This window comes from Ambystoma mexicanum, chromosome 3q (assembly GCF_040938575.1).
Source record: "Ambystoma mexicanum isolate Mex_15411 chromosome 3q, UKY_AmexF1_1, whole genome shotgun sequence".
NCBI lineage: Eukaryota > Metazoa > Chordata > Amphibia > Caudata > Ambystomatidae > Ambystoma > Ambystoma mexicanum.
In genome coordinates, this window is record NC_090926.1 from 32,520,991 (window position 1) to 32,546,713 (window position 25,723).

At 41.6% G+C, this 25,723-nt stretch overlaps 1 protein-coding gene across 3 annotated transcripts in view; it reads left to right on the forward strand.

Moving 5' to 3' along the window:
- The window catches only part of C3QH22orf23 (chromosome 3q C22orf23 homolog), a 149,790-nt gene that overhangs the window by 27,855 nt on the left and 96,212 nt on the right, over positions 1-25,723 (forward strand). The window contains exons 1-2 of one of the 3 annotated variants that reach the window (XM_069652993.1): positions 6,879-6,939; positions 23,260-23,327. The exons of 1 other annotated variant lie outside the window; for it this stretch is intronic. The gene's annotated coding sequence lies outside the window, so the exon portion shown is untranslated. Of the gene's footprint in view, positions 1-6,878; positions 6,940-23,259; positions 23,328-25,723 lie in introns of those variants that run through there. One more of the 3 variants, XM_069652992.1, reaches the window with a different exon arrangement.

Genomic DNA, 25,723 nt, shown 5'->3' on the forward strand with positions numbered 1-25,723 from the left:
AATGATTTAGAAGTAGTGTTGCAAGAAATACATCACCCACATTGGTAGTGCCACCAGATGGGTGGGAGACTGTAGGTTTCAGCCAATAAGATTTTTGGTGGACTTTTATATAGGGCCACTAAATGTTTCCTCTAAAATAAGCAAATATTGGCACTTTATCAATTTGTTGTGTATCTTTAATAATATGCCAATTACTACAAGTAATCTTGCTTATCTTTTCAGCACCCGGGACGGGGGAGAGAGCAACCAATCAGGTTGCTTGGCTCGCAGGCTAAATCCCATGATCCACACCCGTGTTCTGAGCAACCGGAGGCTTTACGGGAGTGTGCATTCTCGATCTACCCTCACGTTGTAACATTCATGCTCAGTACTGCACATTGTGGACTGTACTGCTGCACTTGTACTGAAACTAGCGCCTATATATCTGGGCTTTGTGCGCTGCCATAAATGTAAAACATTTTAAATAAAGTAAAACCTGATGACTGCTTACCACGGCCGGCCATCTTCCCCTCACATTCCCTTCCCCTTCCATTTCCTGTTCCTCCCCACCCCCACTTACCTGATGCCTTCAGCATAAGCCGCAACAGTGCTGCTGCTCCTACCGCTCCATCTTCCTGCTGGCCACCATAGAAATGGAAGAGGTGCTCTGCTTGGAGGCCCGTCTCCCAGCTCCATGGTGCCCATCTTGCATCAGTTTTTTTGTATGAATGAACGGGACACCTTGAGGCGTCCCGTTCATTCATAAAAAAGACATAGCTATCAGCACCCCGGGTTACGTGAGGAGGAGCTACTTGTACTGCTGACCAGCACCATAGCGCTGTGCGTGGAAATTCGGTGTGATCAAGTGCAGTTTGGCAGTTTCGGCTGGCAGTAAGCAGTGACCGCTGTATCCTTGATAACAAGGAAGAGGGTAAACTGCTTCTATTGCCCTCTCCTGTCTGGTGACTTTATAGCTTAAAGTATATAAACTGGAAATGTCCTCTCCTCAATATAATATACGTAGTGGGCCCAGTAAGTGCTTTACTGATGTTAATGATAAATCTCTACTTGGTCATTCAGAAAGCTGCTATGGGGTCACCTTTGTCTCTAGGAATGATGGTCCATTATTTCAACATCATACAGTAGGCTGTAATAGATGTAAGGAATGCATGGTATCAAAGTAAGACAAACACAAATGACCACAGTTCCAGGATGTTTATTGAACCTTATTCAAGGGTGTGATAAACACCTGTCTAAGTCTAAATCTAAGATGGGAGCCAACTATGACTATCAAATAATAAGAATGCAGTCCTAGTAGAGTCTCATCAAATAAAAGGGCCTAAACTAAAAAACTATTTCCAATCCTTACCGCTAAGTTACAAATAAGGTGGGGAAATGTTCATGAAAAATAAAGAAGCGTTCACAAAATGATAAGTCAGGATGTTCAGGCCGTTGGAATCCCTTCCACACATTTTCAGCACGGGACACAGCGGTTCACTCGAGCATAGCACACTCTTCGGCACACTGACACAGTTCCTTTTACCAACATCAGGGCCTTCTACGCCCAAGGTCTCTTACTTTCAAAGTGTCTTAATTCAGTGGGCCTGATGTACTAAAAACAACGAAAAAAAGTTCCTTTCTAAATATTCAAGTAGGGTGATTCACTCTTCACCCTGGATTCCCTTTAGCCAGACTCAGATCCCTTTTCTCAACACAATCCTTCATTTGGATCCCCCTGTTCCGGGCTCAGATCCTGTTTTTGCAATTAGCCTCCCTCAGCTGGACTCAGACCAATTTTAGTTTGCAGGCATCCCTTGGTCGGGTTCAGATTTGCCACAACAACAATAACTTCTTGGGTGACTCACGGTTTACACCGGATCCCCCCTCTTCCGGGCCCAGACCCCCTTTTATACAGTTAGTCTCCCTCAGCCTGGCTCAGACCAATCTCGTTGCAGGATCACTTGGATTTCACAGTTCAATAATTCTCACATGCTGGATACCAAACTGAGTCCTTTGAATTAGCAAATGTGAATTAACACCATGCACTCCATATATCCTTTAACATGTGTGAATGAATTATTTCAGTTAGGGTAGATTCATATACCGGTTATGTAAAGTAAAGGTGCGGGGGAGAAGATTAACAACCCTGGCATATGGGTTGTGGACAAAGTGAAAACAAAATAAGTTCCCTATTAGGGAACTCCCATCCCCTGCACCCTATCAAAGGCTATGTAGCCTAATATTTATAGAAAATAGTTTGATATTCAAATTCTTTGTTCATCAGACATATAATATAAAGTAGTGTAATGATCACTTTTTTTAGGTATAGCAATGTAATGAAAGAGATCATTCACATTTATTTGCACTTTTACAATCTTACAATTTTACGAAATCCACTTGCAGCCTGATCTTTGAATTATTCAGGATTTATTGATCCAAGCAAGGTTGCCCAACGCGTTTTGAGAAAGGTTCTCTTCTTCAGGGGCTGATTATGACAATCAAACTTTAAATCTGGTCAAATGAAATTAAACAATGTTCTTAATTAAATTAGATATACAAACTGAATTGTTTCAACATTTCAATAACTTGTTACCCAAACGAAAAATAACATACAAATTGTTCTTTTTATCAAATCGAACTGAGGGTGGTTCATCCCGAGGGGAGTCGGAGGGGAGGAAGAGTGTTGTTTTTCTTCTGTTTATGTTGTAAAACTTAATAAAATATTTAAAACATTTTTTTTAAAAAAAGATGAAAAAGAAAAACAATGACATAGTGTGCTCAGAACCAGGGCCTGATGAAGATAATGAAAATGTATTGAGTAGTAAATGTTTAAAGCAGCAATCTATTATCCCATACTTAGTCTGCTACAAATGTTGAGTAACAACACTCAAAATGAGCCACCAATTGTATGTAGTAGAAAAAGGTGGCACCAAGAATATGTATGAGTTTTATGAAGTACATACAATTCCACTCAAGGCCCATAGGAGGCCTCAGGAAATAGGAGGAGGTCTTTGGAGGAAGAGAAAGACCAAGATGCATCACTTCCCAGGGCTCAAATCAATATGGGATAGAATCCAGGAAAAATGAACTACTCATGGTAGAAACATAAAGAGTCTATGTTGAAATTGTGAGGATCGAGTTAGCATCAAATTGCAGCAGCCTTGTATGCAAACAAAAAAATGTGCTGCTGGAAGAAAACATATTTAGCACATATTGGGTAAAGCTGCTTTCTTGGAATTCCAGAGGGCATTCAAGTTTCTTAAATATTACTGGTAAATTTCCTATTCTAACAGATTATGATGTATGTTTGTTACAGGAGGTATGGCTGCACAAATCTCCCTCTCTAACTGGTTATTCAATCTTTTTAAAACTAGCAAAAAAGGATGTAAATGGTACCCATTTGGAGGTCTTATAAATGGACTACAAAATGCTTTATGCTTCCTAGCCAAGGAATGGAAGTCCCCTTCAGACAGCATACTTGCAGTTAGCGTAACATATCATGATGGTATTTCAAAAATTGAAACCAGTGTCCTACTGATCCTGATATATTGGAATCCATTAAGATCAAACCAAATCTTGATTCATTATTGGATATCCTGGGAGATATGTTTGATGAATGACAAAAGACTATGAAATTGGATAAAATCTTAATCTTGGGTGATTTTAATTGCTTTTGCCCTGATCTGGTGAATGATGAAGAAGAGGGTGCCATCTTCGGAAATGAACGGGGACCGCATGCTAATGGAATAAGATGGTCTTCTTTTATGAGGGCATGGGGTCTACAAAAAATAAATAGAAGTATGGCAGGGGACATACCTAGTCAGGCCACATGGAAATGAAAGGAGTCTTATTCGACTATTGATTTATATATTTTGTTCACTATCTTTGTGCCCATGCTTATCGTTGATGAAAATAGAGTTGTCTGCATTGAGTGATCATGCCTGTCTATGTGTGATATGTATTTTTCCTCTTATCCAATTAGGGAACAAAAGGAAGCTATATTCTTGGAACCCAATGATGTTAGAAACTGGCTAGTTTGGTCACCTAATGTTATAAAGAGTTTTAATGAAACAGTTATGTTATCAATAGAATTATATTATAAGTTGCAAATATTCCAAGTCGGAATCCATAACAGACGAAAAATATTGGCAAATAGCTGAACAGGCAAATGTTCACTTGATATCAAATAGGATACCTTCCCCAAAAAACTCACTTTGTTACTAAACATGTATATAACGAGGTGGTTAAACACATGGTACAACATTAGGCTGGTATGTAAGGAGTACTGTTGTGAAAAGATTTTGATGACAGGATTAAAAAAAACCACAATACTATATTTGGGTGAAAAGTTACAGACAAATACTATGTGTAAATGATAATAGGAAGCTTTTACTAAGTTTAAATTATACATCTTCTTACTCCTTTTGGAAATATATCAGTGGTCTGTTTAATTGTTTGACTAATGGAATGGCCGAAGTGATACAGGAATGAATCCTTGCGGGTAGAGCAATTCACATTTTTTTGCAGTAACATGTTTAATTTTAAGACCCTACAAACCTGGAGCAGTAAATCTACTGTGGAGGATATTGAAAGGAAAATAAACAAATGTAAAATTTCTAGATCTATGGGCACAAATGGCCTCCCCAATATAGTCTTAAAGGTAAACTCTTGTATGTGGGTTACTCTTCTCAGTAGTCTATTTGAGGATATTAGGAGGGATCGCCTTACACCAAATACATGCAGTCATAACTACATTCTACCGATTTTCAAATATAAGCCCAGGAAATTATAGACCAATAGCCCTACACAATTCTGCAGCATAAATCTTTGCTTCAGTTCTATTGGATCAACTAAATGGGTGGTCTAAAAAAATGGGGAAACCACCAAAATTTCAAGCAGGTTTTAGAACATCAGTAGGGATGTCCCCAAATTGGGTTATTGTCACCTCTTTAAAGAAACAGGCATTACTATTAAATAATGGGTCTCTCTTTAGTTCATGTGTAGATTGGTCTCTCGCTTTTTAAATGGTAGATTGCAACCTATTATGGAACAAATTGTGGTCTATGGGGGATCTATGAAGGCCTATTGAAATGAATAATGCGCCTTTATCAAGATACTAGTCTAAGTATTAGACTGATATGAGTGGAGCACTCAGTAAGCTAATTCCAACATATAGAGGATTGAGGCAGGGTTGCGTCTTGGTGTCTGCATTATTCAATTTATATGTGACAGACATACTAGAGCTAGTGGGAAATTCTGCCAAAGTTAGGTAATTTGTTAATTCCCATTTTGTTGTTCGCAGATGATACGTTGTTTGACTTGACTCAACTTGGATTGCAGAGAGCACTACATTTGCTGGAAAATTACATGATTCTTAAGAAATTAGAAATTACAGCAACTAAATCTGCCATTTAAATAAATAAAGTTGGTAGAACATCTAATGAAATATTTTCCTGGACAATTGGAGGTAAATAAATTGGACATCAAAACACAGCTGACAATCTGTGATTTAATATTAAAAAAAGACCAGTAGTAAAAAGAGGACACAAAGATTTAAAAAATAAGTTGGTTCTGCCACTGCCGCAGATGCGGAAAATCAAATGTATGTATTGTTCCTACATATTAATTCCTCTTAAAAAGTATTACTGTCGAAAGGTGATACCCACCCTAGTTCATGGCCTTGAATTATTACCATTACCGAAGCCCACAGTACTGGATAGCTAAGAGGGAGTCCTTTGGAAGAAGATATTGGTTCTACCAAAATCAATCCCACAAGCTCTAATCCATCATGAATTGGGACTCCAGTCTTGAAGCTCTATATTAAGTAGAAATAAGTTGAATATTTTGTATAAGATTTTAAACCCAGTTAGTAACTCTTTGTATATAGATCTGAACAAAATATATTGTGAAAGTATTTCTAAAGTTATTCTACAGTTTACACAGGAATGCAAGATAATACTTTTTGAACTACATAGCAATATAGTAATGTATGCAAATATGTCCTATATAAAGCGCTTTAGATTAAAGCGCTATATAAAAAACAAATTATTATTATTACTAATTTTGTTGGAAATTCAGATAAGATTATAAAAACATATGATTGGTGTCAGCAGCTGCAAAAATTGTGTGATTATGAATTGCAGTCTGAATACATACAATTTAGGCAATCTTGTTAGCAAATTCCAAAATATTTGACTAACCAGCACTACTGGTATATATCTTCATGAGGTTTCGATTTAATTCATCAGCCACCTCAGAGAGATGGGGACCCTATTTGTGGCCTGGAGAATAAAGATAGAAACTGCAGATTGTGTAAAAAGTCTGAAAGTTGTGAAACCTTGAAACATCGTATTCTGTATTGAGGCCAATCCTAATGAAGCTTGTGGCTGGAAAGATTTGTACACAATCCTAGTATGGTGATTAGCGAGAACCTCTGGTCAATTTTAATGGTGGGGTCAAAAATACATCATTGATTATTGCACACATTAGGTTTCCTAACATTATACATGATCTTTTAGGGGAAGAATTGTATATTAAATTGTTCTGAATACATAAAGACATTTTATTTAACTGAATTGTATAACTCAGCGGATATGGGTGAATGAATGGTATAACTGTGTTGTTTTATGTGATAAGATGTTGTTCTTTTTAAATTGTGAAAAGTTTTTTGTAAACTATAACACAATAAAAAAATAAGCAGTACACCATTTCTTACTCGGTTAAAGTGAAATATCACACACTAGTCAATTGCTAGTGGCGAGTGCAGTTATGCACCACTGTAATTATTTAGCACGTTCATATATGAATTATGTTTAGATAAGTTCCATGTGTACATACAAAATATGTTGATGCTCCCTTTAAAATAAAATCTGTTCTGAATACACATAATTTTTCTTTATAGGCCATGTAAAAATTGGCTATGCTCGTACCTTTCACCTATAACTGTGGCTTCTACAAAAGGTAATTATAGTAAGATTGTGTTCAGCTTGGTCCAGCAAGAACTCTGTAGGAGCCATTTGAGGCTCGAATCTATCTAATAATATGTGTTTAATAACTTTTGGGGAATTTTGTATGCACGTTTTCTCCATCTAATGTGAAAAGTAAAACCTGTGTGGACTCCAACTCAATGATTTCCAGAGCAATAATCATGTGTGTACTCTCCCTGATATGACGTGGAATGTTCTGGAAAAACGCTTTAAGCAAGAAACATCTAGAAAAGTCTTGAAAATTGGACACAGGTTCTAATGCTGACTCTATGCCCGACATAATGGGGCGACTCAGGGTTTAGATAGGTTTAGTATAACATGAAAATGGCCTAACAAGGTAATTCACGTGCACATTTCATATATGCATAATTCTTCATCGGCAATGCCATCTTCTTTCAAGTGGTCGTTAGAAAACAATGTAAAGGAGCCAACGTCTATTAGGGGGTGTACTAATCACCCATAATACCTCAATTCTTGTTAATAATTTTCACGGTTTTTATACATTTTCAATACATTTGTTTTCTTCTAGAGCCGGCATGTCCATTTAGCCACAAGTCACGATGCAGTAAAACACAAAAATAAATACATAAACGTGACTTGACAAAGAATATATACAAACATGAACACAAAAGGTTTAGACCATTAAAGAACACTGAATAATGTAATCCCTTTTAGGAGATTTATTGCCATTGTATGTAAAGTCCCAAGGTACAATAATGTTGGTAATTTATAAATATTTCACACCATGGATACTGCATTGAGATGCTGGGGCTATAGTAGTTCATAAAGAATCCTTCTCTCACATACATTAAGTTTGATTTATTTCTCTGATATATTCCCCCTCATTCTATTCACTCGTCTCTCTTATCATACATGTTCTTCCCATTCTATACCTTACCCTCACTTCTTGTGTTTTGTTTTAATAACTTCTTTTTCTGTTTCCCATGATACATGTTATATCACTTCTGTACTTTCCTCACAACTGTTGTGTATTTTCTATCATCATGCATTTGAGCCACCTTCTTTTGCTTCCTTTCTCCAATAAAACATTTTCTTTTCCTAGTATTTTCACTTTCCAATGATGTATATTTGTTGTCATGCATTTTTTTCTCTCTCGTCATTCTCTTTTTTTCATTGATATTGATTCCTCTGTGCTCTCATTCGTTTTCTATCACTTCAATGCCTTCATCCTCAGGCCTCGATTGATGATATTCTGCACATTATCGTACAGGGGCCTACAATGGCCTTCACTGTAGACCTTTCCATCACTTCTCTACTTCCTCATTCTTCCTCTGTAGTGCTTCCCTTTTCCCTGAACTATTTCACCTTATGGCAACAATAACTTTTTTTTATTTACATGGTTTCTCACTCATATGCAGATAGGCGCCTCCTTCAGAAGTAACCAACCTGCACACTGCATTTACCAAGGCAGTGTTTTGATAAGGATCATGATTCAAAGCCCTTTGTACAAACTGTAAGATTTGCTTTTCAGAACGCTGTTTGGACAGAAGTCCACTCTGAAAAGCAAGGACCCCCACCTCCAAACAGGAACATTTGGTACACTAGGCTACCTATGTAGCACTTACTACTGCCATGAAGATTCTCCAAAGTACTATATGTTTACGGTACAGAGAGAGGTAAATAGGTTGCGCAAGGGGAAGTTGGGAGAGAGGAAATGTGGAGGTGGAGATGGTGGAGTTGGAGAAGTCTGGGAGAAATCGTACCATGTGTTTAACCACCCTGTGGGTCTGTCACCAGCCTATGTGAGGTTTCAGGGATGCTTTGGGCTCTGTCATTGCTGTTTAGTCCTTCACTCACTCCATACTCCCTTCTACACAAAACTGGATGGGATTGAGGACACTTTGAAAAGAGAGTGGACCATGATTTGTGTCTCATCTGAGTGCATTGTCTTGTTTTCTATTGTCTCTAGTCACTTACAGTTTGGAGATTTAAGTGTCCACCCACTTCCTTTTGGCTCTTCTTTATGTAGACACTGCTTCTCATCTTTAAATCATGGGGAGACCACTTTCCTGGGTCTCAGGGCCGTATGTGTGCCAGCACACTGGACTGGGGTAACAGTAGAAGTCTGGGTTACATGGCAAAAGGGTGGGCCCTAAATCTTCCACTAGGGGGCTGGCCATCCAAGCTTCTCCGCAGATATGGCCAAGTTAGCATTTTGCTTTACCTGTCTTAGGGGCCTGACTGTAAACGTCAAAACCCTGTCTCATCTATCTCCTCAATGAGTTGCAACCTCATATTAAATAGGTTCTTTTTAACATATCATGTCCTCTCCACCATCCCTCTATTTTGCCTTCTCCTGTGCCTCCTCGATACTTCCCCACATGCTCATACCGCCACTCTTCCATAAATCTCTCCTTTAAGGCTTTCAACATGCCTGCTTCTTCTCTTCTACTCATACAACCTCCTGTGCTGTTTTGGGTGTCTTACTCTTTATGAATCCTCAAAACCCCTTCTTGCTGGTCTCCTCCTTTAACATCTCCCTTCATTCTATTTCTCCAAATGTCATTGTATAATTCTTGTTCTTGCCACCTCCCCCTTTTCTGCTGTTCCTCTTGACCATCTCCTTTAATTTTCCACCTCTCTCTTTCTCTCCCTCCTTCTGGCCACCTATCTCTAGCCATTGTCTTCCTGCCCTCCCACCCCCTTTTCTGTCCACCACCAACCCTCTGCAATGGTCTAGCTCTTTCCCAAAATACCCATACTTCATAAAGGGTTTGGCTGTGCCCCTGAGATAGGCCATATCTAACCACTCTCAAGTGTGGGTTATAATCATCTGATAGACCTGCTTGGTTCGCTTGTGTAAGTTCTACCCTGCTTCTAGATTTGCATTGGTATGGCCTGAGCCTTAAATAAGGCTGGCTACTATCTTGGATTTTCACTTTGCATTTGCCTTGATTCGTTCCTTCACAGTTTGATCTGTGCACAGCAGTGCTCGGTAATAGAGACTAAATGAAATGAGAGTGTCTGGGTGCTGGGTTACCAGCATATGCTGTATCATTGCAAGGGCCATTCTTCCTGCCATGCACCATTATTTCCGAGTTCTGCTGTTTTTGTGACAGTCTTACATTGGTGACCTGGGGATAGGAAACACTCTCTGTGTTTGCCCTAGTAATATGCTCTCCATGCTGTGCAGTATCCTACTATGATGTCTTTCGAAAGGTGGGGAACACTTGTTCACTTTTTGGCACATACTTTGGGAGAGTTCCATGTGAATTGGTGACTTTACCTATATTTGAGGTGTACTTATAGGGGTTAGTAGCACATTGTGGACCAATGTGACAAGATCCTGCCATTTGGATTTGGTAGGGTAAGCTAGGAGATCCTCCCCACATTGCCCTAGGCCCATCATCGCGGAGCAGGCAGTTGTACCCGGCCCCCATGCTCGCCCTACCCTATACCCCAAAAGCCAGGCAGGGAACATCATCACAGTAGGCTCCTGTGGCAAATATTGTCATACTGAAACCATACTTAACTTGCCCTTCTTGAGCTGTAGTTACCTCATCATGCTAAAGGTTGGCAGTAGGTAGATCCCAGGGCACAAAGGAGATTTAAATCAGATTACTGGTGGGGAAGATGTGTTACTGAACTCATCTGAACTGCTGGAGAGAAAGGTGATGCCATTTTTAGAAAGCATGTTCTGGTATAGGAATGGAGTGTGCAGGGTCTGTCCACAGCCTAGAAGTGATCTCTTAACTAGCAACATCATGCCTGATTGGGTGGGTTCCATGGCCTACGTGAGTATTTCTTGTGCCCCCTGGATGGTTATGGAAGTGTACCCTCTGCTAGGGTGATTCCCACCTAGCTAATGAATGCACCCTACCTCGATGCTTATTTCCTGTCTGGATGTGTAGCCCCTGCCTGGACATATATCTACTCCCTGAATTACTATGCCCTTGATAAACATTGCCAGGAGCTGGGAGCTATTTACCTCCTGGTTATAGCCAAGTGGAGCCTGGTTAGCTGGAAACCAACATCTACCAGGAGCCACTTATGAGACCTGTGGCAAGTGATGCAATACACCCCTAGCTGTGTGATATTAACTGTGTATGTTTGGGAATCTATATCGAGGAGAATAAAGAACTCCGCTAAGGGAAATTCAGAGCATATTGGATCATATAAAATGGACAAAAGGTTAGAGTGTGCATCTTGCGCAAAGGTAGATTTGCTGTGCGCTACATACTAGCTCCTGGTTCCCCATGGGTAGCTCCTGCCTAACTGGTTATGCCTGATACCCAGGAGTTGCTTTTTGCTCCAGGTGAACACATCCCAATTTCGACCCCTGAGTCTACCCGGATGGAACCTGCCTACTAGGGTATGTCTCTCCTGACTGAGCGTGTGTTCTTCTTATGGGCTGCATGTTCCCCAATGTATTCTTGGGTGTGTCCCGTCTGCTGGGATCTGTTCTGCCTTGCTCCATGTGCACTCACCTGCATGGATGCATTCTGCCTGGATCCATCAACTCCATTTGCATGTGCTGATTGTTACTGCCTGTGTGCATGTGCCATTTAAAGGAAACAAAGCATGAACACAATTTTCCATACATCCTGAAGATCTGGGCTGTTATGGAATCGGGCCAAGGTGGGGCGAGGGGGTTACATTTATGTTGTCACAAACACATGCACAATAAAGGTCATACACACATTTCATGCCACTCCCCATGTTACAGCTGTCCAATATGACACACCTGTAAGTTGAAATCCAAGTTCATAGACACCAGTTAGGCTCATAAAGTTAGCCTTTGACAGACGTTTCTTGGATTTGCAGATCCAGGGAATGAAATCTGTGCTCTGCTAGCCATAGTAGGTATTGGCGATATTTCATCTTTTTCTTATCCCCTTGGGTAGGGAAAGGTTTGATGCCATGTTGGCACTAATATATTTCTAGAATTGTTCTGGTCTTAGAACAATAAACAAGACTAAAAATCAAGATCTCAGGTTAGTAATTTGAACTATGAAAGCCTAGGTGCACCTTACCCACCTACCACACCCACAGACTATAACTTTGATGCCATGTTAGTCCAGTTTCAAAATGATACAATTCCAATATGCATTATTATAAAATTCTTTATGGGAGTCTGTTGATTGAAGACTGAGTGCTTGCACATATATCCTCAACCTGAGACCCAGCACCTCCTCTTCTAAAATTCTTGCTCATGATGGTTCTCAAACTCCATTGGAGTGACTGATATCACAGCCATTTTATCCTTGCACCTAAATCCTCAGGCTGTCCGAAAAAATATATATGGTAAACATGTTTATGTTAGAGTGAGTGCTGTGAAAAATTAAATGAACACCAAGCACAGTGAGCTTCATGTATTTAGTGACTCAAGCAAACAGTTCCTTTATCACAGATATATTTGACAATGAGACATATACAAGCTGATAAGTGGATGACAAAACGAGGGACAGAGGGCAGTGGTTCAGTGAGTATGTGTATCTGTGTGTGGGGCTCAATGTAGGATATAATCGGGGAATGCTTTTGATGAAAGAGGAGGGAGCCAGCAGTGTTACTGGCAAATGAATGCGTGATGGACCCAAGAAGGGCTTGGGCGTTCCCTGTTGGCATGTTGCACCATGTTTTCACAGATATTGGCTAGGGTCTGCCAGGCCAAATTATTAGAGGTGAGAAAGCCAAGAGCTGGATATAAGAAAGGTGAATGCCGATACATGGAAAGGAAGGAACACTGAGAGAGGGATGGAATATACTCTAGGACCATCCCATTATCGTCTTTTGGTGACGAAGGGTTATTGAGTTGGGTAGAACTGGTGTTATATCTCTAGGTCACAAGGTGGGATTCATTATGGGTGCCCAAAAACTGTCCAAATTGGTGTTGGTTTTGCTATTGGAAGTATTGTTATTAGTATAGGAAAGTTTAAACAATTGAGTCTGGAACACTCAGACCTGACTTTCCTGAAACTGTGAACCTCACATACTACCATGCCCCTCCAGATCTGCAGTTTTCTCCTTCCTGTGAGTGGCAAAGGAAAACAGCAAAGGCCAGTTCCCTCTATCAAGGGAGCAAAGCACGGAGAGTCCCGTAGGTCCTGCATCCATCACACCCAGGGTTCATGTTACTCCTCGAGCTCTCGTCCTCCTGAAGCCATTGACGCCAATACATTTGTGCACAGGATGAAGACGGTAAAACATGCACCACAAACCTTAAAACAGGCAAAGGAGGTGCCAAATAATAAGATGGTCCGACCCCAGACAGCCCCCAAACTCGAGGGCAGAAAAAAAACACGCTGGCAGTGACAGGCCGTGGCTGCCATGTGGCACAAACATGAGGCGAGTGTCTCGATTAAAAAAGCAAAACCCTGCAAGAAAAAATTTCAGCAGCTTACCAAATCCATGGCAGAAGGAAAACCAAGGCCGAATGATGTGGGAAAACGGAGATAAGTAAGCATAACTCACCTCAACCTCGGAAGCACCTGTGGGATGCAACCTACCAGGCTGAGTATTTGTAATTAACGTTTTTGGAAAAAAGGTCACAATTCCAAATTTATAAACGTAGCCCTTGCTTAATGTTATGCAAACAAGGAGCATTTTGGCTGGCCATATTTTTCCACCAGTCACCAAGAGTTATTTTAACCACCATTCAGCAAGTTAGTTATTCTCAGGCTCTAAGAGTAAAACTGTTGTCACCTTTTGGGATTGTGATTACTAATTCCAACCTGAGCATTTGGAAAAAACGTCTCTCAGCCTAATGGACCCCAAGCATCACCCCACTGCTTGCCATTATCTTCTGTGTGGCATACGGATGTGTGTTGTGTTTTATAGTTTGAGTTGTACAGATGGGGTTTATCTAATACCATTATGTATGGGGTTCGCTTGAATGTTTCAGTGCTGTATGCTGGAATTGTGAATACTGGCAGTTTACAGAGAATGATAAACTGGAAGCTTGCTGGTCATGTCAAACTCAGAGCTTGCAGAGAATGTCAAACTTGGTGCTTGCTTGTCATTTTAAGATTGCAAGCAATCACACTGGAATCTTAGTGGGAATGCTTTATTCGTGTTGCCAAATGTGGAAGTTCAGACTGGAAATGTACAGGGAATGATGAGTTTACTGGGATTGGTAAACTGGGGTTTTACCAGCATTGTCAAACTGAGAATGACGATCTTATTAGCAATGACAAACTGATAGCATATTCGGTATGTAGAAGTGTTTGGGAACTAGGGTTGCGCCCCACTTAATGCTTTTTGGGTGCATTTTTAGGCTTGTCTGCTGCGAGGTCACGGGTTGGGGAGGTGTTGGCCACACTTCTTGTCAGCATTAGAACTTGTTTGTACCCGGGTACCTTGCGCTTTGAAAATGATTCTTAGTCATGATATCCTTGTTTGTGTACATTTCTATTAGGGTGATTGGTGGTCAGCCGACGCGTGTTTGGACCTCTCAGGTTCTTTATCAAGGTTAGAACCTGTAGTCCAATTTGGCCCCTTGGCAGTTTGATGTGGATGGTATACAATCCTGTTGGGATGTCTGCCAGGTAGGCTATAGTCTGACTGGATGGCCTGGAGTAACCTGTTGTGTTCTTGTCCGGATGGATTGTGAATTAGGAATGACATAAAATGAAATATTATGGGAAGAGATACCATCACAAAGACTTTTTTGTTACTTGCTATAGGGGAGCACAATTAGCCTCACTTCTAATAAAACAGTACAGTGACAAAATGTTTATGGGAATCACGAAATTCAAGGGTAATACCTTCCCATTTAAACTGAGGGAGTTTAAGCGTCTTGGAAGTGATGCCTGGTGACCTGTTAGGCCCCCTGAATTTGGTGAGGTGTGAGTGAACATTCTTAAAATTGGATTCTGGAAGTGAAGCAGGCAGGCTATATAGAAGATAAAGCAAAAGCGGGATCAACATCCTTTTAATTGATCCAATTATCCCCACTGGTAGAAGAAAAGCAGCACCCTCTTGCAGTGGAGAGTTTAATTCGATTTACAATAGGCTTACTGTTTAGCTAAATAGAAGCAGAAATAACATTTGCAAAGCGCAAGCTTGAAAAGTTAATATTGATCTTTCCTCAGAGACATCCTAATTACCTCCATTTGCAATTGAACACAAGAACTGTTCTTGGGCAACATTTCAGATTTGGATATATTGGACTTGTAACCAAAAACTACAGAGTAGCAGTGAATACTATGGCATACTCCCCTAAGAGATTAGACTTGATTTGATAGAGGAAATTGTCAGCATTCGCTGATCGATTAGGGTCTAACTGTTAGATATTGATAGCAGTTATGTCATTATCTGATCTATTTGCATCCAAAAGGGGTTGAAGCAAAAGGACAAATAAGAGGCGTCATAGGGGCCAACTCTATCGTGTCCCTATCAAAAGGAAAAGGGTACTAAAGCCCAGACCAGCCCATGCCATTTCATGGACTCGGCAAGAAAGAAAAGGCATTTGATAGGCTGTCTTGCAGCTGAGTGCAGTCCAACAAAAGCACGATCATCATATGGAAACTGGGCACATCAAGGAAGTCACAGAGGCAACACGTGTTGGACAAACCAGCCCTACCTTTTAGAAAACCTGCTTGTTCTGAGTTAACTGGAAGTGGCAGAAAATCCTGTAGCCTGTTGAAGAGCACTTTGGCAACATTTGTACAATCTGCATTCAGCAAGGAGATTGGCCTCTAATGGTTTGATGTTGGAGGCATTTTTATCCTGTTAGTGAATGAGCACTTGCAGTGCCTAAATGCCTAACTATCCCGAACTATGTCCAACTATCAACCACTTGTGTTCCTTTCTCAAATTCGCGAATGAGTTTTGGTGAATTTAAAATGAGTTGTAACATTATTTGATTATCCTCTGTGTAATTAAAAATGTGGATGCCTATCCTTTGTAAAAGCTTAAACAAGAGGGGGACAAGGGAGAACCTTGAGGTATGCCATATTCAAGTATATAAGGTTTTATGAGATTTATAGTTACATATAAGATGTTGTGTGCATTGAGTCCGTTTGTGTTCTTACCTATTAATAATACAAATTTAAATTTGTTTCTGTAACATCTTTTATGGCAGGTCTAAATTGTTGGTACAAAGCTAACGCAACAACCAGATTCACGTTGGTTTTTGCACTGGTGCACTGAAAGGATTTGCCCGAGTGTTTGGCCTAGCACAATGGCCACATTTGTGCTGGTGTTATTTCCAATGTAGATCTGGGTAAAAGTTGTCATTCCAAACGTGTAAGACCAGCCATTTGTGGTTATTGTGCAGGGTCTCAGTTAGCAACACAAGTGCAATCACGCATGTTCTGCTATCGTTATACTGGCACACAGACAGTAATTGTGGTGGTGCTTCCAACGGTGCAAATTCTGATATTGTGCCAGTGCAAAAACCCCAGCCATATTTAATCATTTCACTGGCTGTATAACCATTCTAAATGTGATCACTTCTCCAAACAAAAGACCAGTGGTAAATGCGTCATTGCCCGTGTGAAATGACAAGTAATGTATGTGTGCCATGGAGAAGTTCACAGAGGCAAGTGCTGTCAAAGGCGCGACCCAGACCTGTCTGCTTCTAGGTCGGCGGGAGCACGCTAGGCAAGTCCGTTCAACCCGTCCCACCCAGCCTACTATCCAGTAGCAGAAACTGCCATAGGAGATGGGGGGGGGGCATATTATCTACTGCTGTGTCTACTGCTGATTGAGGCTTGGCGCCCTTCAAGCCCCTAGGCCACCGTATGCAGGCCTCGACATTTGCATTAGCCAATGGCAAGTGATAATTGACTCTTGGTGAGTACTAAACAGTGTTCTGTCAACTTTCATTTATTTTCTCCTGATGCAGAGTATGGCCTCCTTTCCTTATGGCACTGTCAGGAGAAGGTAACATCTGATAGGAGGGGGCATTTAACGGTAATGTTTAGGGCCTAACCTGACATTACGTGCAAAGTGGCCATAATGTAAACTAGAAGTATGTGCTCAGTGGGTATACTGGAAATCTGCCATAATTTACCAACTAGGATTAATGGAAATGGACAATAATCTGCTAAATGGGCATGAGATAATTAGATAACTAGTCATAATGTAAACTGGGCATTTCATTTTTAATTTGCAACTTTTTAAATTGCATTTATTTTATTTAAACTGGTTATGATGTGCTAACAAACTAGGAATAATGTAAAGTCTAAAAATGTGCGAAATAGGTGCAAGTTTACATACATAAAATACGTGAGATTAAAACGTTTTCATAAAAATATTTGGCATCCTGTAGTGGCATTGCCATTTGATCTAAAGGTGGGTAGATTCAAACCATCTGATGGTTTTTCACCCATCAACTTGATACCTGAGATTCATGGCAGTTTATTCTTCTGCAGAAAAACTTGTTATAATACCGTAGACCCCAGAAATATGTTTTTACGTTATCGTGCCGTTGGTCTTTACCGCATAACGGACTACATGTAAAGGCTTTGGAGTTTGAAAGACTAACCCTTAGTAATCTATATAGAGTGATTGTGTCTGGAATGTCATCTGGCAGGTTTTGACATTTGGTTGCTGTTTGTGTTAAACATTTTGAAGTTGGTATTTGGTGTGGACACTTTTGGAATTCTATTGCCGGACACCCAGGATAAGCTGTTTGTTGTCGGAGACCACAAGCATTTAGTCTGCTTGACAAGTAGACAGCAGGCAGATTTTTTCTTTTTTTTTTTTAAAGATTCAGTATAACACTGTAAGAGTGTTGTGTGGCTGTGTGTGGGATTATGTGGAGCATGTTCACATCAGCTGTGCTTGCATTTTGTTGTACTGAGAATTCCACTGCTAGGCTGATTTTCACAATTGTATGTGATTCGAGTGGGGAAATGGCTTCAGAAACTCTGTCTGAACATGTTTTGGTGGGAGATTCCAGTTCCAGGCTGCAAAGTTATGCCGCATAGTGTTAAGCTCCGGCGCTCCCCTAGTATACCTGTGCCAGCTGCTCCCAACTCGGCCCTCTGAAGGTTACACCATTCCCCTGCTGCCTCACTAAATGGTATTCTTGGCATCTAAGGTGAAATCAGCCCGGCACATGACCATAAAAGGCATGGACATCACCTGGGCCAAGACTTTGGAACTTGTTACCACAGTTCCTGTTATGATCTTCATCCCCTACCTCAGTTCTGTTTTAGTTCTCCTCCTCCCTCCCCTTCTCAGGTCCATTCCACAAAGGATTCAAATATAGACATTCTGTGACTTTCGTTTTGGTCCGCCTGGTGGAACGTGTGCTTTTGGTGCTCTCTGGACCTACCTGGACCTTCCTGCACTGCAAGCATTTCTAAAGCTCTTGCAGGACCCCGAGCGCTGGACTCTGAGCGCTGCCCAGAGGAGGAGGGAGCAGTGCTAGTCACGTGGAACATCACGTGACCCATTACTGCTTCAAAGCACCCTCCAATCCGCCCGAGCGGCGTATTCTGTGACTTTCGTTTTGGTCCGCCTGGTGGAACGTGTGCTTTTGGTGCTCTCTGGACCTACCTGGACCTTCCTGCACTGCGAGCATTTCTAAAGCTCTTGCAGGACCCCGAGAGCTGAGCGCTGCCCAGAGGAGGAGGGAGCAGTGCTAGTCATGTGGAAAATCACGTGACCCATTACTGCTTCAAAGCACCCTCCCATCCGCCCGAGCGGCGTATTCTGTGACTTTCGTTTTGGTCCGCCTGGTGGAACGTGTGCTTTTGGTGCTCTCTGGACCTACCTGGACCTTCCTGCACTGCAAGCATTTCTAAAGCTCTTGCAGGACCCCGAGCGCTGGACTCTGAGCGCTGCCCAGAGGAGGAGGGAGCAGTGCTAGTCACGTGGAACATCACGTGACCCATTACTGCTTCAAAGCACCCTCCAATCCGCCCGAGCGGCGTATTCTGTGACTTTCGTTTTGGTCCGCCTGGTGGAACGTGTGCTTTTGGTGCTCTCTGGACCTTCCTGCACTGCGAGCATTTCTAAAGCTCTTGCAGGACCCCGAGCGCTGGACTCTGAGCACTGCCCAGAGGAGGAGGGAGCAGTGCTAGTCACGTGGGAACATCACGTGACCCATTACTGCTTCAAAGCACCCTCCCATCCACCCTTGCGGCGATAAGCCCGGCGGGGACAAGGCTGCTAGCTGCACTGTTGTGTGGCTGTTGGCGGATGGTGGTGATGTGTTGATGAGCCTGTGTCAGTTATTGGTAATATCTGCCTCAATTTTAATTCTACACATATAGCCCAGAGAATCTGTTTGTCTGATTTTTAGCCCATCTTCCAATGTATGCAAATAATATTGTGTGTCTTCATGCCTAATTTTTAAAAGGGAAAAGTTGTACAATTTTAAAACCTTTGCACCTGATTCATTTAAATGTTCACTTTGAGAACGGGCATGCCTTCTGATATTACTAGAGATTCAATGGAGAACCCGTCTAATACTATGCCAAGTTTATCGGATCGTGAACCTCTCCAACAAACTCCTATGAATAAGAATACATCTAAAATACAGGATAAGCCTAAAAGTGGCACTCGTATTTAAAAAAAATATATTATTTTAACACCAATTAATAAAACTCCCAGTCAACATGATATTCGCAATTTCTACGAAAAATTGCCAAGTGGTAGAGCATTGACTGATCCGATCGATTTGGCATCTCTTATGAGTGCTTCTATTGACTTGCCCTTGCCTAAGTGTGCTCCATGTGTTTTCAGTTCACCTAAAAATTTACTCTCAAATAATGAGATCCCTGTTCTCCCCTAAGCATCACTATCTCAGATCAAACTTTATTAACTGTATCACATTCTCCAAACAAAAATCTCAAATCTGTACAAACATTTGCTACAGTTTTAGAAGAATCCACGCAAGAGATTGGAGACTTATCAAATGAAAGTCGTACTTCAGCACGGGATACACCTATCATGAACGGCTCGGTGGCATCAGTAATTATTGAAAATGTGGGGCAAGTTAGCCCAATTAAGTCTCCATCACCCCCATGCCCTGTTCCCCCTGAGTGCAGGGACTTAGAAAGTTCAAGGGCCTCACTCATGACTGACTATGCACAACCATGTTCAACAAGACAGGATGAGGTTTCTTTCCTACAACCTACACCTCGTCGATGTCTAACCACTGATAGGAAAAAACAAGTCATTCCATCTTTAGCTAATCCTGCCCTTATAGAAATCAATCACTCTGGGGGCCATTAATACCACTATATCTAGCCTATTTAAACTTTTTGAATCACTGGACCAGAAAATAGTCACTCAAACGAACAAACTAGACTATATTAGTGAATGGATGAGAGATAATACATTTAAACCTAATAAAAGTCTCTCTTTAGAAAACCTGGAGCAAAGAATCACTCTCCTTGAAACATACGTATTACCTCAGCAGGGTTTGATCGAAAATTCTGGCGTGTCCATCATGCAACGTCTTCTGACTTTAGAAGCTTCAAGCAAGGTCCCTTTTTCCACTACTTCAGTATTACCAGCATTTTCCAAAATTATCCGGCCAATTGAGTGTGTTTAAGAAGTTATGGCCGCAAAAAATAATGAGTCCTGGATCAGTGTAGACTCCCCTGCGAAGACTGCTGATCAACCTGCTGTTAATTCTAATTCTCGTGGTTGTCCTAAGCAAAATCCACAAAAAAATAGTCGCACAGCTGTGAATAATAGAAAATCAAAAGCTGTGTCAACTAAGGTTGGTACAAAAAAACAGTCCCAAATTAATCCCCTGGCAGGAGCCCCAAAAATTCCCATTTGTATCCCTGCTATTCCCATAGATATGTGTGATGAAATTACAAATAATGATATGGTCGTTACGACCACTGGGCCACCATTGAATAAAGCTATGCCATGCAATCCTTCTCCTCCACAAGTTGTTTCAAAGGAGGTTCTAACCTCTTCTCTTGATTATGATCCTTTGAATGAGTTGGTAAACCTATTAACATCAAAACCCGACAACATACGAGCAAGACAATTATCGCCTGCTCTACAAACGACCCTAACCACACATTGTGAAGCAATTTCAACAGGTGATGTCAAGCGAGCCCATACAGTCGCCCTCACAACAGGCGGTGATGATCGTCTAAGCTCATTAAGAGCAGCAGTAGATTCTTATTTATTAAAAAGAATCTCAGAGGTTTTGCCTGAAGTTTCAAATGGTAACGGCCAGCCTTCTCATATACATAAGCTTCACAATAATAGTGTAAGTGAGGTTTCTTCCTTTAACAACAGACCTGATATCTGTTTAAATCCTAAACCACCTCCATGCAATAGTCGTTGTAAACAAGATTTCATGAAACAAAATACCAGAAAGAATTCAGAAACTGGTAAAGCTGGCACCAAATCGCATATAAATGATGCTAGTGCTGCCTAATTCTGAAGTGTCGAGACGGACCCTTCCCAAAATACGACTTATGTCGTGCTAGTGTCTTCAATATTTTTGGAGATATTGAGGGTCTGGATGCTATTTCTTTCTCTGATTTGGATCAAATAGAGTTTCTGTGTGATAAGAATCTTTCCATAGTTAGATTATGGATAAAATCTGGAATTGTCCGCAACACTTTATGGAATGCTAGAATGGACCTATTCAATCTTGGTTTCTTACTAGCACAAGATCCAGCACGGCAACCCTCCAAGGAGATTGATGCTAATGAACCCCTTGCTGGCATCATTCCTCAACCTTTGTGTGTCTGTAATTTTTGTACTAACGAATCACCTCCAGATTCTTTGGTCTCTGCTAACTCTTGTTCATAACCACGAATACATTCTCCCCTCACTGAAATTTCACTTGCTTGTTGGAACACCCGAGGCTCTTCTCACTTGCAATGGACACTAAATAACCAGTTGAACACATATGACATAGTAGCATTACAAGAAACATGGCTACTAAAGCCTCCTACATGGGATGACCATGAGCTTATTCTTCTTCCAGCAGAACAGAGTGGCAAAGGTAGACCTACTGCTGGTTTGTTAGTTGCGGTGAAAGTGAGTAAGGGCTATAAAATCTTTCCCTGGCAAGCTCCAAACAAATACATGCAATTGGTCAAGATCTCCCTCAACTCTCAGATATACGCTCTCATCAATCTGTATCGAAATCCCGTAGGCATCACTGATAGTTTTAATACTGCTCTTTTGTCTCTTTTTGAACTGATCTCTGCTCAGGGCAACATTTCTGGAATTCTAGTAATGGGTGATCTAAACTTCTCTTGTGTTGAGTCTAATATAAGGAGTAAAAATCAGGATGGAGTAAGATGGATATCCTTCATGGAAGATCTAGATTTAAAAATTGCAAATGGTGCAATCACAGGTGACATCCCCTCAATGAACACCTGGGAGCGAGGCATTTCAAAATCCACAATTGATTATATCTTTATGTCCAACAGCATTTTTATGAACACTACTAAATTTGTTGTTGTAAAACAAACAGCTAGTTATCACCATCTCCTAGCATTATTCTGGTCAGTCGAAATGACAAACTGTTCAAAAATTGCATGTTTTTTATAAACAGACCTTATCGGTCAGTAATGGTAAAAACCGATTTAAATGGTCTATTAACAAATATAGGCATAGGCAAGAAATAAACAAGCAGCCTTGTCTAGCGCATGGAAAAAAGAGCACTAGACAGTCACATGAACATAAAGAAAAAATATAAAATCAATATCTATTTTCAATGAAAAACAACACGATTGGCTCTTCGGACCACCATCATGAAGATAGGAACATCTTAATGAAAACATAGCGAAACATGTCATAACAGGCTATTGAAATCTGGCTGAAGACATGTCTTGAACATAGAGACAGTGAAGTAGAAACTTTGCCAAAGATTATAAAGACATGGCTCAAAACACAACAACGTGGATCATGTCAGAAGAAAATGTAACTAATGATAAGGTTGCACAAAACATTATGGGCACTCACTATCCTGAACAAAGAAACCTCAAAATTAAGAAACATATCATCTAAACGCCAAAGTAGCCATGTCAGGCGAGCATGACACAACACTCACTACTTAGTATCAACAATAGGAATACATCTAATTACATGGCATAAGGTCGGCGTAATCAGTCTTACTGAGTGCCAGGCGTCCAGCATTGGCAACTATAAACTGTAACAGTGGGTATCACTAGAAGTCTTCTAAGAAAACTAGAATGTGGCCTTGCATGGCAGGTTGCAGGAATGCATGCTGAATTCTTGCAATGCAGTTAGCCTGAGATATCACTGAGGAAAACGAGGACAAGAGTGCTTCTGTGGCATGCAAGGGTGTGCAGGTTCATTGATTTGCTCTGCTAGCTCATGGTTGCTTGGCAAGGACACCTTTTTCTCACTGTGGCTTTTGTTTTGACAGTGCTTTGGTAACATTCCCGGTGGCAGAGATGGTGGATGTGCCTCTAATGGAGAATCAACCATGAATTGGTAAGGGACCCGTGCTGTCGTACTTTTAAAGTTTAGTGTAGGCAACTGTTGAGAATGCACAGGTGAGAGAGAAAAAAAAGTTGAGAGCTATGATGTTTGCTCATGCCCCAAAGTGCAATGAGGGATGGTAACCAGGCATTGTTTATCCTTATGAAATATTGCGGCTGTGTAGCTTTTTAAGAGTGATGTTGATAGCGAAGATATTTTTTCCATCTTCAAGAGAGTCTTAATGGTGACTTGGCAGGTGGCAATTGGCTAATGTCAGGTCAATGGATGCATGAAGAAATACTTACACACACAATATATGTGTACTCTGACATCCTATCCACCTTCCTCCCTACTTGTGGGAGTTTGAGCTCGCTAGGATAGGACTTAAACATTTTTTGGTGCATTTGAAAAACTCCCTAAAATTTGATGGGGTGCCATACGTGCACGTGTGTGCTTGTGGCTACACCTCTCTAGGTGCCACCTGCAGCCTTGCTTCACCAGTCCTTTTCTCGACTTCTAATGGGACGAAGCTCTGGTGCATCTCTACGTATGCTTCTTTTCCCACATTCTTTTTTAAACATTTTTTTTTTTAATGCTTTTTCTTGTTTTTGCTCCAAAGACATCCTCCGGCCTTGGGCAGTGCTTCGATTTCCCTGCCTATCCAGTGCAATGCCAGTTTTGTGGCCTGCACATGCTGACAGAAGTAGGTACCCAGCGCATTCATTCCTTCTGAAGTGCTTGGGCCTGGAATACCAGTAGGACTGCTAATGGTGTTGCAAAGCCTTGTTGATGTGAGCACCTATTCATCAGCAATGGAAAGACTTCTTCAGGCCTCCACTGCGTCATCTTCATAACCTCTGGGAGTCAGAAAAGTATCTACAGATAAGTACTCTCCCCACTTTAGAGCACCCCAGACAGGGGATCCTTTCTCAGAGTCTCCTCAACCAGGAGGGTTCCCCAGGAGCATTTAGCTACTAGATGTTCTTCCAAGGTTCCACATTTAAGAGCTAAGTCTGGCAGAAACCCGAGATTCCCCATTCAAGGGCTGAATCTGGGCAGAAGCAAGAGGATCGCTGGCCCTGGGCTAATTTCATGAGAATGCCCGAGGATCCCTCCAGGAGTGCTAAATTCAAAGGGGCTAATTCAGCCGGTTGCTCCAATGGGGTCATGCCAGACAAGTGTACAAGCAAGGCATAGCTTCCCACAGGCTGCCAAGCACATACATACCAAGCTGCCTGACAAGATGGTGGATGGTGATAAAAGTCACGAAACAGCAGCCACCTCAAGTGAGACGCATGCAAGGCAGTAGGCTCTTGCGCTTTCGGCCTTTCCTCAGTGCCGGAGGAGGTATCTACAGAGCCTTTACCCACTTTGTATCATGGTTTTGACCATTTTGCTCTGCAGTTTCATGGGTCAGCGCTGACAAGTATATCGTTGCCCTCTTTGGTCAACATTCCACCTTCTACCTGTTGTTTTTCTTATCAGACCTGTGGATGTCTGGGGCGTTAGAGGACCTGTGTATGTTCAAGCCCTTCAGGGCCCACCCTGTCCAGTCACATCAGCCTCCTTTAAAGAACAGGTTCTTTGTAAAATCCCAAGGCCTCATGCACTCCCCAGCTATGTGCGGCTAATTTAGGGACATTATCAGGGGCATGCAGTCCGGGTTACTGTTTTTGGCACCTTAGCCGCCACGCTTGTGACATTATCTCAATTTTCTTTCCAGGGCCCTTCCTCCTAAATGACTGTTTCTGGGGCCATCTGGACCTATGAAATTGGCTCCAGTGCAGCCCCCTCGGCCACCTGCGCTGCCAGGTCCTATTCAGTCCCAATTGATGGCATCCCCCCCACTCCTTATTAGCCCTACAATTCGGGGCAAATTGGCAATGACCCAAGTAGGAACTACCATCCTCAGCAAGAGCTATGCATGAGCGGGTGGCAGGGTTACTTGAATTCCTTTATATGCTGGAAGAGCCCCCTGGCAGAGACAGGGCTGCTGACAGGGATTCTGGCCTCAATGTTCGCCAAGAAGTCAAGTGTTCCAATGCAAAAATACATCAATGTGGAGGCCCTCAAGATTTGGCTAAAACTGCTTTCGGGAAAAGAGCTCAACAGGAGGATTGACCTGAGGTACCGTCCTCTACCCTTGGAGTCCACATTTCTCGATTCACACCCTCAGTCCTTATCTTCTGTGTTGGCGACTACTATTCTCCATTCTCATCCTTGATTGGCATAATTGGCAGCTCCGATTCTTGGAAAAGAGGATACGCTCCTCAAAGCTTATGGTCACATGGTGTACCGAAACTTGGCCTTGCAGCTCCAGCATGCTAACAGTTCCTCACTTTTAGCTGCTGCCAATTAAAGATTATCGCGGGAGCTCACCTAATTTGAAAAGCTTTTCCTGCAAGGAA